Consider the following 18,734-nt stretch of genomic DNA (forward strand, 5'->3'; position numbering starts at 1 on the left):
CCAAGTAGGCTCTGCACTATCAGCGCAGGGCCCGATGCTCTGTGAACCATGAGTTCATGAACCATGAGATTGTAACCTGAGCCGAAATCAAGAGTTGGACATTCAACTGACTGAGCCACCCATGAACTCCAGAAAACTTGAGACGTATGAAGGTGTAGGTTCAGAGACAAAGAAGGAATGAGTACTTTTGATAACCCTAGTTAGCACTAGGAGCTGTGTTTGCCTGAGTTTGGTCAATCAAGACTCCTCATGCAGGTTCCTAGCCACTGAATTGGAAGTTGGAGCTTCGGGGTACAAGTAGACGCCTCTCCTGAGCTCACTACAGTTGGGTCATTGTGGTTCAAATAAGCCAATTATCCCCATGGGACCCCTTCTCATGGCTTCAGTGCCACAGCCTTGGGATAGGAAAGCCACCGTACTCCAGCAACTGGAGAATGGACTGCTACTGGCTGAAGCCACTTCAAGCTTTGTAAAGACCCAAGACCACATGGCTGCAGTGGGTCTGCTGGACTGTGGCTCAATATGCTCTATGAGTGTTCCAGCTGTGACCAAATCACAGACATATTTTTCTCTTGAGTGTGTTCCCCCTTAATTTTAAAATGTATATGTATTTCAAGGAAAATTAAATCCATGGGTTTCTAGTTCATTTACCCTTAAATCATTAAAATGCTGTTTAAGAACATTAGGCATCCAAAGAGCTTTGTGAGCCATTCTAATAAGCATTTGAAAGACTCTTCTATGGTTTCCTCTGGAGCAAATGGATGTGGAGTTTCACAGGATGCAAGTGTGATTTGGAATTCTGAATCAATGTTTTATATAAGGCAAAGGGCCTTAAACCAGATGAAAACACACTACTCTCAATACAGGGAGGTCATAAAAATAATTCTGTTTATTCTACCAACTATGAGTCTAGGAGCACCTCCTGGGATTCTTGAGGAGTAAACTTAACACGAGGTCACATTTTCAGGGCACTGAATACAGTCAGTCCCTGGGCTCTGTGCCTTAATGTCCCTCACCCCTACAGAACTGCAAGGAAGAAATTGCCCCCATTATTTGAATGAGTTTGAGAGAAATAGATTCTGTTACCTGAGATCTCAGGGTGGTAGCCCTAGGATCCACCTTTCCAAAAGCACTTACAATGTGTCCAGAAATTTACCAAACAATCCATTCAATATATATGTTTATTCATTTGAGACATATTTATTCCAGACACTAAATTAATCCTTAAAATAACCCAGTGAGATGGGCATGATGGTTTCCATTTAACAAATAGGGAAGGGGGGGGGAAGGCATGGGGAACAAGAAAGGCTCAGAGGATTAGTGGCTTGTCAAAAGCCACCTATATAACTTGAAAATCCTGTGTCACTCTGTGCCATTGCCTTTTTAAGACAGATATGTCTCAGGCAAAGAGTTACCTGATTGTTACCACACTGTCGCTGCTCTAATTTAGACAACTTCTTAATAGCAACTTGGACGTTAGTTCATACAGTTGGGTGGTTTCATGCAACTGACAGAATAGCTGCTGTGTTTTAAGTAGAATTGTTGGGGCTAAGACATCGATCCCTTATTCATACAAGGGGAAAAGCAAATGTATTGGGTTCATTAGCAAGGAGAATTTATTCATATCACATAGACACTAAGTTGAGAGCTGTATGGTAGGTTTTTAATTGAAAGTCTGGTCAGTGTTGCTGTGATAGCAAAAGCAAAATGAAATTTGGGAGGGGCTAATGGTGCCAACTCATTTGAACTGGAGTTGTTATTTATCTAATATAATAATTGCAGGGTTAAAGGAGACAGGGGCACATCTCTGTAGTACTAAGGATAAAAAAAAAATGGAAGAACACTCTAAAATTAAATCAAGTCTTTCTTTCAACACCCATGCCTACATACTTGGAAAAAAAATGTGGCCACTAGAGGGTACTGTCCAAACACCCAAAGAGATGGAAAGGAGGTAGCTCCTGCTGTATATTTGAAATCCAAAGGAATAAATTAATTCAAGAGGTACTGCAATGAATAGTCTGTGACCTTCAAACTATTATTCCTGAATCACACATGCCTTGTGAGCCTTTTACTTTTTTTAATTTTTTTAATGTTTATTTATTTCTGAGACAGAGAGAGACAGAGCATGAGTAGGGGAGGGGCAGAGAAAGAGGGAGACACAGAATCTGAAGCAGGCTCCAGGCTCTGAGCTGTCAGCACAGAGTCCGAAGCGGGGCTCGAACTCACAAACCATGAGATCATGACCTGAGCCGAAGTCCGTCGCTCAACCAACTGAGCCACCCAGGTGCCCCATCTTTTGCTTTCTTCATGGGACTGAAGAGGAAATTTTCACTCATTTGCATCATATCTCGTTGCATGTGCTCCAGGAACAGTAACTTTCAGGTTTATTACATTTTCTCCCTACCCAACTTTTATCCTACAGACCACACAGTACAAATCTAACCTTAGCATAACTTAATGGTCCCAAAATATTTTATAAACCAGACTTCCAGGAACATGTACTGAATACCTTCTGACGTGTTTACTGTGTTATAAAATGATAACCCCAAATTAAAAAAAGAGTGGCTTTTGGCTAAGCAACAACTTACCATCTAAAATAACCAGAGTAGATGGAAACACAAGAAACATGCCAAGAACCAGCATACATATAATTAGTATTTCTGTGCCTATATGATCTCCCATTTGGAGAGCAATTTTTGACAACTTTTCATCTATGTAGCTCATGTGATCATTTTATCTTTATACAGATGTCATGATTTAGGAGATCCTTTTTTATCAACACACCCATTTTATAGAACCATAAACAGAGGCTCAAGGGAGTAAAGTGGATAAGACTGGTTACTATAAATCCAGATTCAAATTTCTTTTTTTGAATCTAAAAATGCTTCCAATACAGTGAGATGCTTCTTGGTTTTCAGTACACATATCAATGAAATAGATTAATTCCTGATTTCAGTAACAAAACAAGGACATGTGCATTAAGCAAATTAAGTCAAGAGCAGATCAGGAAAGCTATGCCAGCCTCTGGGATATCTTTCCAGCTGACTTGACCATGACTCTCTCTTTTTCTTCCCTTTTGGCTGTTAACTGCAAAATTTCCTATATGTGGATTCTGTTGTGATGAATGTCACAGCTGTTTATTTACCATCAAATCCAGTTTGGTATAGCTCATAGTGGGTAAGTTCCTAAATAAGCCAGCAGTGGAAGCCTGCAGATCCACAGACTCTCTGGCTAAACCCCACCAGCACTGATTCCTGAGGGATGTCTTGCTAGTCTTCCAGCCAAAGTAAGGCAAGATGGATTAAGACAGGGGCCTTTTTTTCCCCCCTGCAAACATGAACTAGAGCTGCCATACTTCAGTAGTGTTCCATTTTACCTTTGTACCAATAAAATCTCACAGTAAAATGCTCAAGTGGAGGGCAAAGTCAGTGGCCAACTCATCACCCTGAGAGTGCTTCCTTATAGGACGTGGCCAGCCAGCCCTTGCTGCCCTCAGGTTCTCAGGGCTGGCTCCTGGTTTGATTGATTTTATCTGCTGCAGGGCCATCTGCACATCTCGCAGACCTCACTCTATAGTGAGGATTCTCTGTGCTCACCTTTTTTCTTATTCCTTCAACTGAGTTGGTTTGTATGCACTTTCCCTTCCCCTTCACTGCCAAGATCCAGGTACAATGGAGAGTGACAAGCCTGAGATTCAAAGTGGAAGAAAAAAGGAAAGAGGCTGATAAACTGTGGATGCTGAACAATTTAGGAAAAGCTCAATCTACGGACATGTAGGATATGCACGTAGCACAATTTTATGCAAAAACAAAACAAAACAAAACAAAACAACAACAACAATGACCAAAAAACCAAAAACCACAAGAGACCTCCTATCCTGGGCTAAAAATAGTCATTCTTGTCTATTTGTTGTTTTCCCTGATGGGGCTAGAATAAAGTGTCGCTGGAGGGCTAGGTGCTGTGCTGGGTTTTGAAAATGTTTTTCAAGTTTTGGTTGTCCTATTTTTCAGCTTTATTTTTTTCTGTGTTAAAACAGTATTTATTTATATATCTGGCAATTGCTGTGTATGTGTTGAAATCCCATGACATACATACACTTGGGCTTATCCAAGGTAGAGGCTACAAAGAAGTATGAGTGAGACCCATGCCTTCAAGACAAGACACATCTATGTATATATTTACTACATTAATAAAAATTAAATTACAATACAACATCTATATCAAGCCTCTTAGTTGGACACCACTTATGTGAAACACTATTCCTGTTATATGGTGAACTCTCAAGATTAAGTAGGCAGAGAACTTTTAAAAATCATCTATGGATTTCCCCTAAGCTGTCTTACCAGACTAAATTCCCACTTCATTCATAAAGATGAACAGACCCTGCTAACCATCAGCTACAGATGTTCTGCCTATCCATACCTCTGTCCACACACCTGTCCACACCAGAGCTCAGTTCCCCACTATTCCTGCACACTAGGGTTCTCATCTTCTGGTACTTAAGCTCCACCTCCACTATGAACCCTCTCTGTGGTCATTTCAGTTAGAAAAGCTCTCTCCCTCCCCCAGAGTCTAGTAACAGGTATGTTGTTTGACAACTCTTCTACTGAATTCATCAACTTCTATTTTAAAAGAAATTACTTAATTTTTATTCTTTGTATTTTATGTCTTGCCTCTGCAATGGGCCAGAATTTCTACCTCTGACTTCCTTTCTATCTTGGAGGCCACAGAGTCTATGGGGAAACACAGTAAAAGCTGTGCCTGGCTTGTCTGATTTTCCTTCTATGGATTCCCTTTAGTTAAATACAAAAATGAAGGAAATGTAAGACAGGGGCTATGATACTTTCATTCGGCCTGCTGCCTGCTCCTTGTTGGGCCTGCTGCCTAAGTTCTGTTTGGCTTGATGTACCTGGGCTGGGGCTATTTCCAGGGCAGGCCCCGTGCCGTGAAGAACATGGCAGACTGCTTGCTTAGTGAGTTGAGCCATGTGGCACTATAGCACTCCATATGCTCATTGGCTTTGTCTGTTTCCAGTACTTCATCTGACTTTTCTAGACCTCTTCCAGGAATGAAGGCAATGTCTACTTTTCATGGCCTCAGCACAACCTGCCAAGATGGGGATAAGTCTAGTCAAGGTTACTCAGGCTTGTAAGTTCCTAGACCAATTCTGGGAGGAAAACTTTCTTTACCAGGCTGATAGTCTATGGAGGCACTGTACCAGAATAGAAAACTGGAAGGTTGGCAACCAGGAAAGAAAATCAGGAGGCATGGTGATTTAAGGTAAAGCTGCCTACCAACTTTGTGGACCAAGGCAGGAAGCCTGGGGTTCAAACAAGGATCAAAATAGATACAGATAAGACAAGACATGCTCAGCTCCAAGGGAGACTCAGGGCTAATGTGGCCTTTAGGTCAGTCAATGGCAGAATCTTTCTATTAGGCTAGAATCTGTCTATTCTTGGGCAAGACTTGGGGACTGAACATTAATGCCTGGCACACAATAAGTGATCAATGATTATTAAATTGTGTTTCTTCTCATCCTGCCCAAGGGCCACCAAGGCTTTGGAAGTAGATGCTCACTGTAAACTAATTCACTTAGTTCCTTTTACTGGAAATAGCTGGGTAGGTTCAGTTCTATTTATCATCAAATGAGAGATCTGGCGATACTGTAAAATTGGTAGTTACACATTTCACATTAAAATTTCCTAGAAATTCTTCACTGAGTATAATTTTGAATTGATGAAGTAAATAGAACATAATAGAGCACATAATCCCTTCTTCTGGGTTTGTTTAAAAGATGAAATGTCAGAAACCAATGTATGTTTTCCTCAAGCTTTTACTCAGCTGAAAGGGCCTTTTGATAGCCAGTTCTTCCTCCACTGTTTATGTCCTCTCTGTCTTTGATTATCCCTAAGACAAGGCTGAAACCACAGTGTACCAAAAGGTGGCCAGGTAGTAAATGTTGCACAAAAGATAAAACCCTACTGGTGATAACTTGGGGTGCCCTGGGACACTATGGGCTGGAATGTTGGATAGGTCAGGGTGGGTACACAATCTTGAGCTTGTTTTGTAATGGGGCTGGAGGACAGTGCTTTTGTGAGAGACTCCACAATGGTGGGCTCATTCCATATTCCAAAGATGACAGAGCACTGACTACTTTGTTAGGAGATTGCAACAATCTTTGTAAATATTTGCCTTCCTTCTCTGTGAAATAATGAATTATTGCCTTCCTGTTGAACTCAGGAATGGCCACATGACTTGCTTTAGCCAAGGAAATGAGGGAAGAAATGATAGTGTCAGTTCCCAGCAGAAATTTTAATCCACGATTCCTTCTTCCTCCTCTAATGTGAGACTGGCAATAGACCATTTAGAGGTTGCCTAGCCACTCTTGGTCTAGAGGGAACACACTGTGGAATTGGATGGACATCTACTCCTTAGCACAAAGTATAGAGCTGCTTGTCACATCCTCTAAGATTCAGGGTCATTTGTTATCACAGCATAACTTAGCCTGTCCTGACTGATGTATATACCATACCCCAGAGACCTCTGACCTCTCCCTATTCCACACTGCAGAGCACTCCTGAGAAAGGAGCATCACATTCAGAACACAGAGTATGTGCTGGTTATGTTTTCAAATGCCTAGATGTGTGAAGAATTTCTTGAATATCCCCTGTGGCATCAGTCTCAATCAGGATCAGGATCAGAATCGATCTTAATTCACTTTCAGTTAGCTCAGGAGCATTTTGCAGACGAAACCCAGGAAACGGCAAGGAGACTTCCTGAAGAATTTTAAGAATTGGGGAATAATGCAACTCTTAACAAATCCATGATGAATGGAACAGAACGTGACACCTAAGTGTGCAATCTAGGTATCTCCATCTTGCCTGGTGCAAATCAATGGCAGGAAATGGACTACTGACCGCATTCCCACTCTATTGGGTAGGGAAAGCCAACCTTCTAGACAGAAGAGAATGGGTAGCCCAGCTTGTGCTATGTTCTTTAGGATTTTCCTCCCATTTCTCATTAGGGGCTTTTACACCTCTTGGAGCTTACCTTTGGGAAATAAACCTTAGACACTTAGACACCTAGACACCTTTCTTATCATTTGCTGATGAGGTTTTGTTTTTGTTTTTTGATATCTCATCTAAGCTTCTCATTTATATTTTGTTTTGAAACACAAATCATCTTTGGTATCAGGGAGAGGCTTCATTTCAGGAATGGAGAAATTGAAATGTGAGAAGAGGCTTGCCCCACATTTCTGAACTCAGTGTGTAGAACACAAGAATCTGATAACCCAGTTCTCAATGCTAAGTCTCCACATTAAGCCAAGCATCCTGCCCTTGCTTGAAAATGTTTGTCTCGGCCTTTATCTTCCTCCGGAGCTAAGTTCCAAATGTACATTTAAGGCAAAGCTGAAATGTTTGTTTCACTTTTCCCCTGCTATTTTTCAATTTCCCATGGCTCTGCACTTCCTGCTGGCCCTTGCTGGAGACCTTAATACAGACCCAGGAGGAGTAGCCTCTTGCATTACCAGGGTCCCAGGAAGCTGGCAGGATGATTTGTTTTTGAAGATGTGCTTTCTTTCATTTCTCATTTTCTAGGATCAATGCAGAGGAAGAGGCAGTCCCGGGTCTCAGGTTTTTGGACGATAAAATTAAATTAGCAAGCTAGGTGGACAAACCAAAATTGGACAGTTTAGGTCCCATTTTCCTTGGATTGTTTAGACAGATTGGTACAATTTTAGTTTGCAGTTTGATCCAAAGAAGGAGTTGATTACTGGCTCTGAAATGAGCTTCCTTCATTCCCTGCGTGAGCTGGTTGAGAAGATGAATCCTACAGCAGCCAAAGGAGGCTGCTAACTGAAAAGAGAGAGCTGAGTAGGGTTGTAGGGACAGGGGAGGAGGAGGGGCATGAAGAAGGGGGTAACAAAAAGTGGGAAGGTTGTGGTGTTTCTTATTGCTGCCCAGCTAAGCCTGCTGGTGATTAACCTGGTAATAAAAGTCAACTCTGTGAGGCATGCCTGGAAATGAAAAGAGGGCCCAAAGTGGATATAAAACAATCTCCCTTTGCTTAGAAATTGACAGCTGATGTTGTGTCCCCTCGGGGAGCCTGTGGGAGGCGACCAGCCTGTCAGCATTCTGAACAGGGCTCCTGCTGCAGCCGCCCGGTCCTGATGAACTGCGAGATGCTTCCTTACAAACTCAATAGGACAAAAGTTTTCTCCATGGCTTTTAATTTGTAAGGTCTGGTGATGGTTTTTTATAATTATGACAGCCTGCCCGTGGTGTCTGCGGTACACTGTGCGCACTCCGACTTTTTCTTGTCCTTCAGCAAGAGCTATTTTGCTCATTAGCTTCAGTATGAGGGAGAAATTGCCGGCTCCCTCTGAAGATTTTGCCATTGGGTGACCTGATAAGCAGAATGCAAATGTGCAAATGTAGCTGGAGCCCAGCTCTGGATATCTCTGTGGCTGTGAGGGTGAAGTTTTCTAAGCGGTTTCATGGACTGGGATTTAGGGGCAGACAGGGAACAGCCTACTGTGAAGACTGCTGAAAGGGACCAGAGCATGCCAGCCTTCCTGATTTACTTAGTCTAGGATCCAGCATGAAGTACGTTGTTTTGGTGTCAGTGTCAGATTTTTTTTAAGCAAATATAACAACAACAAAATACAGTAGTTTTGATTTTGTTTTAGGGCGTGTGTAGGTTTTCCTGCGTTGGGGATTAAAATAGCCATTTACCCAAGGGACCCTTATTTGGAAGACATCTTTTTAAGTAAACACTGGTTTTTATTCATAATTCTTTGTAGATAGCCTTATGGTTAATTGTGTGTGTGTGTGTGTGTGTGTGTGTGTGTGTGTGTGTTTCGGTATAGTTTATAAACAATTCAACAAACTTTTTATTAGTTCCTATAAAGAGACAGACACTTTACTAAGAGATGATACAAAAATGTGGTTTTCCTCTTCTCAGCCCAGTGGAACAATCAGATGAGTAAACAAAGATGCTGGGAATGCATATGGTAAGTACTGTCATAGAGGTAGATTCTTACCCAGACAGAGATAGGAACATGGAGGAGGGGCACCTGAGGAACTATTCCTTTCTGCAGACAGTGACAAGAGAGCTGACTTGTGCAGGCTAGGAATGGGCAGCTAGGTAGACAAGGGAGTTCCCAAAGGAATACATGTCTTCAGGTAGCTGCTAGAATCTTGAGTTGGATAGAGTGAAGGGTGTAGGAAAGAGGGGCTGCAAGGAGATGAGGATGGCCATGAGGTGGGGGATCACATAAAAATGGAAGCTCTGTCCACCATGCTAAGGAATTGGGATTTTATCCTCAAGAACAAAGGGAGACTTAAAAATAATTTAAGCAGGAAGGTGATATGATCAGATTTGCATTTTGTAAAGATACTCTGACAGCCAAGAAAAGGGACTGGTGAAAATTAACACCGGTGGCACAATATCTAGTTAGTAGACATGCTGATAGGTTAAATAGGAAATTCTGAGGCTCTGACCTTGGACAAAGACCAGAGGATTACAGAAATAGGAGGTCTGAGAGATAGTGGGTAGAAAGGTGAGGATCTGTTATTTGGATGATGAGAGGGAGAAGCAGGCAGAGATGGTCCCCAGGATTGTCATTCTAGAAACTGGGTAGATGAGCAAGTCATGTTCAAAATGGGGACTAGAGTAGGAGGAACAAGCTGGGAGCAGGCACTGGAGGAAGATATAGGTTTAAATTTGGATCCGTAGAGATGAATAGCAGGCAGTTGAATAAATTTGAGTTCAGAAAAGAATTCTGGCCTGGATATAGATATGGATACAGACATATAAATGTATAGATTATATATAGTAGACTGACGTAACATAGCTGATGCTGAGTGTGTGAGCGGAGGATGTACAGTGACAAAACATGTTGAAAAGCTGCAGGTAAAGGAGCACTAGGGAGCACTCCCATGCAAGAAATTGTAGATGTCCCAGAAAGATGGAGGGAAAGCTATGGCCAAGAAATTAGGAGAAATTTTAGGAGATGATTTCATGAAAACAAAAGTGTTTCAAGAACAGAGTGGTCAGAATGATCACAAAGAGGAAGACAGGCAGTAAAAACGTATCTTTTGAACTTTCTAACCTGGAGTTTCTTGGAGGTCAATATTGTGTAGGAATAGAAACCAGTTGGCAGTGGGACTGAATGAAAGGTGAAGGGAGGTAAGAAAATGTAACACCAAAAGTAGACCACTCTGATGACATTTCCCTGTTGGTGGAGGACAGAGTCCTGACTCTCACAGCTTCTTGGCCTTTAATAGCAAGGATTTCTGTATTCCCCTTCAATTCTCCACTCTGGCTTTAAGTGGCTTTTATAGTAATGTAAGGGGCAAATTTCCCCTAAGTGCACATTTACAACATGCTTTTTTTTTTTTTTCCTGTGGAAACCCTTAGCAACCTATTTAACCAAATAATAGGATAAACAGAGTAAAATTTGATCCTATCTTGTATCACTTTTCTAGAAAGACACAAGAAACAGTACTAATGCAAAGTTCTCTGAGGTAAGAAAATGGTAATTCAAGACATTGCAATGCCTATGTCTTCCATTCCCAGAAACCTAGATGCTTTCACTCACAAAGTTTAGCATTTTACTATTTTATTTTACTATTATTCACACTTATCTGCTCTTTTCTTTTTATTTTTCCCCCCATTGGCCATCTTTCAATTTGGATTTATTCTCAATTCTTAACGTCCCGTCAATCCACTCATTACATGTTCAATAGTATTTTTCTGATGTGCTGGAGTTGTTTCCCTGATGAATGGTTTTTCCCTTTAATTTTCAGGCAGCCCTTTTAAGATATTGTAATGCTGATAATTAAAAATAACAGTAGGTTAAAGACACATTTTCCCCAGTGAATGAGGTTTCCCAAATATTTGGACAGATAAAAATGAAACTCAATTCCATGTGGAAGCATAGTCATAGCTGCATAATCTGTTATAAAAGTAAGAGTTCCCAGTGACATGAGAAAGTGGAGAAAGACTAAAGTCACTGAAACACACACTTTTATAAAATTTAAAGAAAAAAATAATGATTAGGTGGCATTTATCAGGTGACTTATTTTGTCATATTTTTTGCAACTTGCTCATGACAATGTCTTCTTTGGAGAAAATAAAAATGAACTCTATGGGGGCATGAACGCACTTGGGAAGATGGTGACAATGGCATTCATATATACCCTTTCTGGTCTGTCTGCTCAGCAGCTGCTCTAGAAACCTGACAGATGGGGACCCTGAAGTGGATGGGGTTGAGCTCTCTGGATGAGATGCTTCTAGGCATTATTTCTGCAGGGCTACCCTGGTGACTAGGGGAGCCCCAATCAACCCCCTGCCTCCTAAGACTTGCTTCTTCTTCCCTAGGGCCTCTGATCAAAGAGGAGTCCCTTCCAATGTTCTCTTCAAAGAGCAGGAAGAAGTGTCAGTTGGTAAAAATATATCTTCTTGGCTTACTTGTATGTGCATCTAATTAAAGGGACTTTAACTGCATTATCTAAATGCAACTTAGGTGTGTGGTACTGGACATCGATGGGCCAGTCATCTTACTGCACTGTTTAGGAGGAAACCAGCACTCTTTCCTTTTTCTTCCTACTTTTAACCTGGATAATGAGAGGAGAAAATGAAAGCCTAATGAGAACAGTATCTGGGCTGGAAACTAGAGATGTTTTCATCATGCTTCTGACCCTCTGCTCTTAAACCAACTCTTTGGAAAGAAAAACTGAGTCAGGTAGGCCTAGATCCATCCTTCAAATAAATGGGGTGGTGGCAGAAGAGCCAGCTCTTTAATGAGGAAGAGACTCTCCAAGCCACCAGGCCTTGGGGATGGAGAGCTTTTTAGCCACTCCACAGGAAACAATGCCAGGAGGAGTTTAGAATGTGATCTAAGCACCAAGCTACAACTGGCTTGCTGGGCAAATGCCCTTAGAGCCCCCACACCTCGCTTCAGTGTGATTGCCCAGAAATGGGAAACACCTGAACCTGCCATTTAGGCAGCTGGGTTCCCTTCTCTCCCTCTGGAAGATTAGTTCCCCTGTGGAGAAGCCTTCTTTGTGACTCCAGCTCTGGTTTCTTGCAGCAGCCTCAAGCCCTCTCTGTAGCTTCTGCTGGAGGTGAGAGAAATGGCCTTTCACTGCCTCCCCTTCAGAAAGTGTTTCCAGGTATCTGGCTGTGGGGCTGGCTGGCTCTTCTCCACAGCCCCAGAAACTGCAGAAATTTCTAGTGCTTTTCTTCTGGCTGCAGGAGGATGTGGGAGGCTTAAGTCCTGATTGAGATGCCAAAGCAGAACTCCCCACGGCACCACCCTCACAACCTGATGGCGACCCTTGCAGGCAGGTTGCAGAATGCCACACAGGGAAAAGGTCACTGAGGAAGGCCACAGCACTCAGGATACTGCCCCTCACCAATCGCTGCCAAAGCTTTCAGGCTGTGAAATGAATATTTTATTACCTTATGAAGGGGGAAAAGATTAAATTAGCAAAATGACGATAAAAAAGGGATAACCTGACTTCAACCCTTTTATTATGCTTCACACAACTAGACAGCAAATTGAGTTCTGGGGCTTCTGCTTAGATGGCTGTAAAGAATCTAACTTTTGCTTTGAAATTAACCTGTCAAATCATATATTTATAAAGGAATGAAGGGAAGAAAATGAGGGGCCTAGGTAGTCCCACGCATCAATTAGAGAGAAATTAATTACAATTTATGTGCATTAGCACAGGAACACTCCCAGATTACTCAAGAAATGTCTCTGTACCAGGAAAGGAGTCAAAACAGACCACGTTGGAGGGTAGAGGGTGTCAGGAGGGAAGGGGTTAGGTTCGGCCCAAAGCTAGAGTGGAAGGGGTAGGGGATGATAGAGACGGTCATGGTTGCTGGCAGTTAGACGCTCTTCCTGGTGCCTGCTGATGCAGGAGCCTCTAATGAGTGACATATTTTGAGGAAGCAACCTTAGAAAGATCCCCCACACTCTGAAATTATGAAGTGGGCATCCGCATACAATAATACCACACTGCTCCAGATAAAGATAGAGTGTCTCGTACTGTCAGTGAATAAGAAAGAACCACATAAAGAAAGGCAAACATCCTTCTTTCTCTTCTTTTGGGACACTGCTATGTGAGGGAAACTTAGTGGCTGCCCAGAAGGTTAGGAAGGAAATTAGAAGGGGTGTATGATGCTCCTTCAAGTAGTTCCTCAATCTGGTGGATGGCATTGGAATCTGAAGAAAGTCTGTGAATGTCAGAAAACTTCACACTCAAGGTCAAGACAGCCCATGAGAAAATAAATCAACAAGTTAGCAGATTAGACTTTAAATATTTGTCTCTGTTTTTCATAACTGTGAACAAGGATAATGTTTTGTTTCATATAAGAATCACAGAAGCCTTCTGGAAGGTCAGGAATTGGAAGCACTCTCTTCCCTGGGGGCCCGGCCAAGGTGCCACGACGCCTCCTCTCTATAGGTGCTGGGCTGGGAAGCTGGGTGGACAGCCTCTGTGACTAACGTCTTTCTTCATGCCTGGGAACTGAGGCTGGGATCTGTGCTGGAACCCAGACAACTCTAGACCAGAGTCCCCACCTTGGTCTCCCAGCTATTTCTCTAGAAGACCTAACAGCCCCTGCGATGGAAGGAATACGGGAACCATGAGGGGCATCTGTGGGGTGTGAGGAAAGCCTCCTGGAATGAGGTGCAGAAGACAGGGGTCTGTGTGGTCAGCAAAGCCTTAAGCTCTTGAAGATGTTTCTCATCTGAAAACATTAGCTTAATTAAAATCACACTATTCTCACTCAGTTTGTTTTAAGGAGCAAAATGTGCATATGGAAACTTTTTGTGAAGTCTCAGGAGCTGTACAAATTTAAGGTCTTACTGTTATAGGCTGCTCTCACTTTAAAAGGTGTACTTTTTTAAAGCAAATGCTCTTTTCCCTTCCTCCTCCATTCCCCCCTCCCTCTCTTTCCCTCCACCCTCCTTCCCACTTCCCCTCCTCCCTTTCTCCCCCATCTTACCATACTCCAGCCTATGAATCTGAAAACAACCTTTACCAGTTGTGTGGGAGTCTCTTAGGCCCATTAGATCTTTGTTTTCCTCTTTTTAAATTTTTTTTTATTTCCCCTCTGGAGTTGATGAATTATTCATGTCTTTGAAATAGTTTCTGAAGCCACTGCCTCCAGAGAAAGGTTCCCTTGGCAGGGGACCCTGTGGCTTGCTTATAGAGCTACCAGCCCTTCTCTGATACCCTTCCAACCCTGCAACCTCCACACACTTGTCCGGGTCTGCAACCCCTCAGTACAGCCTGATGGCTTCTGCAATGCTCCAGATACAATTGCCACTTTTATTTTCATGACTAGGATCAAGGGGTCCATTTGACATCCCTGTAACCTGGAAGAAGGGAAGAGAGAGAGGAGAGAGGAAGCCACTTTATAAGATGCCTGGCAGAGACGTGCAAAATGGGCAATGGGGTGTACAGGGATTATTGTCTTTAGGCAGCCTGGACCCTGCAGGGGTTGCTGCTGAGACTGGAAGGGGGAACCAGATGCCAAATCATCATAGGGCTTAACTTTTGAAATGGAACCATATTGAGCAGCATAAAGCACATCAAGTGAGAGAGCTTGAGAGAGAGTATGAATTTTGAAGACTATACATATGGGTTCAAATTCCTGCAACCCTGATATTTACTCACAGCACAGGCTCTGGAGTGCTGGATTGAAACCCTGCCTGCACCTTTTAGTAGCCATGTTAACTTGGGCAAGGTACATACCTTCTGTGAGCCTGGTGCTCCCCCTTTAACTGAAGATGATGATGGTGCCCCTTGGGTTGTTGGAGGGTCCAGTAAGATCATCCACACAGACGTTTAGCACTGTATCGGGCAGAGAACGGGGGTCCAATCCACCTTAGATGTTGCTATTACCCACTGTGTGTCTACAATGTGTTAAGTGATGTATCTGTGAAGCTGTGTTTCCTCATTTGTAAGTTAGGAGGTGGTGACAGACGTATAAATACCTAAGACACCTTTCCCAAAGCTACTGTTTATGTTTTAAATGAAATAGCAGAAGAAGACTACTCATACTGAGCCTAGCCCAGAAGGGAAGGGATGACCAGGGTGGGCAGGGTTAATCTAGGAACACTTGCTTTCTGGAGGCCCTGGCTTTAGCTCCACTGCCTGGTGCTCTCCTGTAGGCAGGGATGAAGCTCTCTTAGAAAACAAGTTCTAGATGGTTGCCTTCACCAGTGCTGAGTACTAGTGTTATGGTCTCTTTAAGCATTGCAATGGTTCATCCTCTGTGACTTGTCTCCTTGGGCACAACCACCCTCACTGCCCCCGCCCCCCTCCCAAGAAGGCTCTCCTTTGATCTCCCCAGACAAGCCTCCTCTCAATAGTCAGGCCTGGAATCCAAATTGGATGTCTGCTGCTCAGACTGAAGGATTACCCAGCTGATAGGATGTGTGTTCTCAGCAGCTTCAAAGGTCACCTGTACAGACACTGAGAAGCAGGCTGGGGCTTCAGTGAGCAAATAGCACCACCCACACCTGCAAGATGCCCTTATAACTAAATGGACAAGGTGTTCACAGTTGATTATTAAACTGAAAACTGGTTTTTATTACCTCAATGGCAGGAGCAAATGTGGAGGTGGGGATTGAGGAAATTTTCCTGGACAAGTGGTTTATCAGTAACAAACTGAACAGCAGAGGAGATGAAAGACAGGACACTTAAATTTTATGTCTATTTTTTGCAACTAAATTAACATTGCTGTCCTTGAAGTGGGAAGGATAGGAGTTGCCTGGGGCCTCTCTCTGCCTTGACTCAAAGAGGTAGGCTGGGAAGAGTAGAAATGTCCCTTTGTAGGGGAAATGTATGGGTTTTATGTTGCAATGTCAGGAATATTTTCTCATCTCCACAAACTGGGGCTCATCGTGAGTCTCCTGTAGGACCTGCTCCAGATGGTACCATTACAAATTCTTAATTTACATTGCCCCATGTGCAAATATTGTTGTGTGTCACAAAGTTAGAATGGACAAACCACAAGACCTAAATAACAGACCTTCAGAAGAGAAGACGAGAGCCATCAATTTAGATTTTTAAAGTGCTAAACAGAATTGAGGTGGCTGTCTGGGTATACTGCTTTTCGGGGAAGGAGGGGAATAGGGCTGAGGGTGGGTGAGGGATATTTCTTTCTTCTACCCTTTCCCCTCTGCCTTATCCTATCTCCTTCCCACAATCTAGTGTGCTTGGTTAATCAGGATCCTAACTCCTGCATCTTGGTGGTTGCTCTCTCCATGTGCTCTTTCCCTGTCTAAAATCACCATTGCCTGTCTGGTCTTGGACAAATCACTTAAACTCTGCTCCTTGTCCCTGGTATTTGTAGGGCTGGAACACTAGGTCTGCCTTCCATTTCCACCCCTAGAGGGTCATGGTGACAGAATGACAACTGACTTGTTCTCCTTGGAGGCACCACTCCTGTGTCCTCTAGGCCTGGAGGCCAAATCTCCCTGATAGGTGGGCAGAGCTTCCAAACCAGTGCTCCAGGGCTACAAAACCCAACAACCTGGGTAATTCTCCTTTTGCATTTTAAGGGAAGTTGGAGTGAAGTAACTCCTTCTCTTTACTGACTAGCTGAGTATTCTCTATCCAAGTTATCTCATCAAAGTCACTGGGTCACAAACTCAAAGATACAGTTTGCAGTGGGCAAATCTCCCTTCACAGCTCTTGAGCCACAGGAGAGGGGCCCTTCAGTTGGCTGAGCAGGAGAGATTATTGAAAGACCCAGTGACTTTCCTGAAGAGTAGAGAGAAATGAGATTCCTGGTTCTTTTTTTTTTTCTTAAGAGAGATAGAGAGAATGGCAGAGAGAGAGAGAGAGAGAGAGAGAGAGAGAGAATCTTAAGCAGGCTCCATGAGATCATGACCTGAGCTGAAACCAAGAGTTGTATTCTTAATCAAATGAGCCATCCAGGCACCCAAGGCCCCTGGTTCTAAAGAGGTTAACATTTTGCAGAACCTACTTAGTGTGCTTCTAAAGATAATTGCTTTGGGGACAGACTATGGTAAATCTGGCAGCTCAGATCCCTGATACCCAAAGGTAAAATTCCCACCTTTAGCACTGCTGTCCTCCCTGCCTCCCTCACTCTGTCAGACAGATCACCAGGGAATTGGCAGAAGACAGGCAGGAGGAAGGCATTTGCTGAGTGACTACTGAAGGACAGGCAGTGGGCCGGGTGATTCTGAGTTAAATGTGATCTTCATTCCATATTTGCAGATAAAGGATGGATGGAGGTTATCAAGTAGCTGAGTTTGCACAACTTATAAGTACCAGAGTGGTGGACTGGATTCCATAAGTGACAGGGATTTGGTACAGCCGGGGCCAGCCTTCTGTGAGCCTGGCACTTGGTGGGCACTGATTTAAAAATTAAATAAAAGAAAAAGACATGGTGAGTTGACATTAGGTACATGATGTTAGCATTTGCTAGCTCCCTAGAAAGTGCCATGCAAACCACCTGATCATTTATATATATATTACTTCATTTAATCCCCACAAATCTATCCCAGGCAAGCATTATCATCCCTATCTTACAACCCCATACTTACTTGTTAATGTTCAAGTAAATGTTATTAGTGATTTTGGAATTGGCCTTTATCCTGCTCACATGATGTGTTCTTCACCTTTGGAAGCAGGATGCATTCTCATCTACTGTCTGCTCAGAAGTTGCCTCCCTTCTCCCAGGTGCTGAATCAGCCAGCTGTTGCTCAGCCTAGATTTAGTGCCATCTCAAACTCATCATTCAGTCCATCAAAATCTGAAAACTCCTCAAATATCCTGTGACCTACAGCTACTCTGGTATCCTGCCACCTGCCTCTCTCCCTTCTGAATGACCAGTAGGCTTCCTGTTCCTTTATGTTTTGTCAGAGGTGCTGAAGCCAGAACCTGCATATGGAAAATGACACAGCAAGAAGGCTTATAACTTTCAAAACAAAAATATTCCTGTGACAAGCCATTTGAAGTTCAAGTGGGAAGGGAGCTGGGAGGCCCTGACACTCAGGAATTGGGCCCCATATTCTACTGCTGACTGAGGGAGTTGTAGTCTTCATGTTTGATGAGGATGCCTTAGTGACGATTATTTGAGTATGCTCCATTCATTGAGCTCCTACAGATGAGAAACATGCTGGGGGAGGCACCACCACTTCTCAGCACTCAGCAGAGGTCAGGAGGGGAACAGCTGACAAATTGGACAGCTCTTTTTAGAAGTTTAATCTCAAATGTGATTTTTTCTCCTTGTCTATACTGAACACTTGCACTAGCCCTGTCATGTTACTAAGCCTGGGAAGTAAGTCCTCCGGTTTTGCAGGAGATGGACATGGTGGGAGATAGAGTTTTTGCAGTGAAAACGTCTGCACTCTAATTGATCATGGCTTCTTGTTCCCAGAGCTCAGAGCATCTTATCTAGAGGTCCGTGCATTCATCATCCCCATGGCCTTATCAAGCAAGCCATTATTGGGCATCATTAACCCCATTTCTCTGTTATGCAGCCAGAGTTCCAACAAAGCTGAGTGATATATCTGGCAGTATACAGCACAAATGGTCAGCCAGGAGTAAAATGGAGTAAAATTCAGCTCTCAGAACTTTAGTTTACTGCTTCAGTCATGGATTCAAGCTATCATTTTATTTTACTTTTAAAATTGTGTTTATTTATTTTGAGAGAGAAAGAGAGAGAACGTGCACACA

This window comes from Panthera uncia, chromosome D1, assembly GCF_023721935.1.
Source record: "Panthera uncia isolate 11264 chromosome D1, Puncia_PCG_1.0, whole genome shotgun sequence".
Taxonomy (NCBI): domain Eukaryota; kingdom Metazoa; phylum Chordata; class Mammalia; order Carnivora; family Felidae; genus Panthera; species Panthera uncia.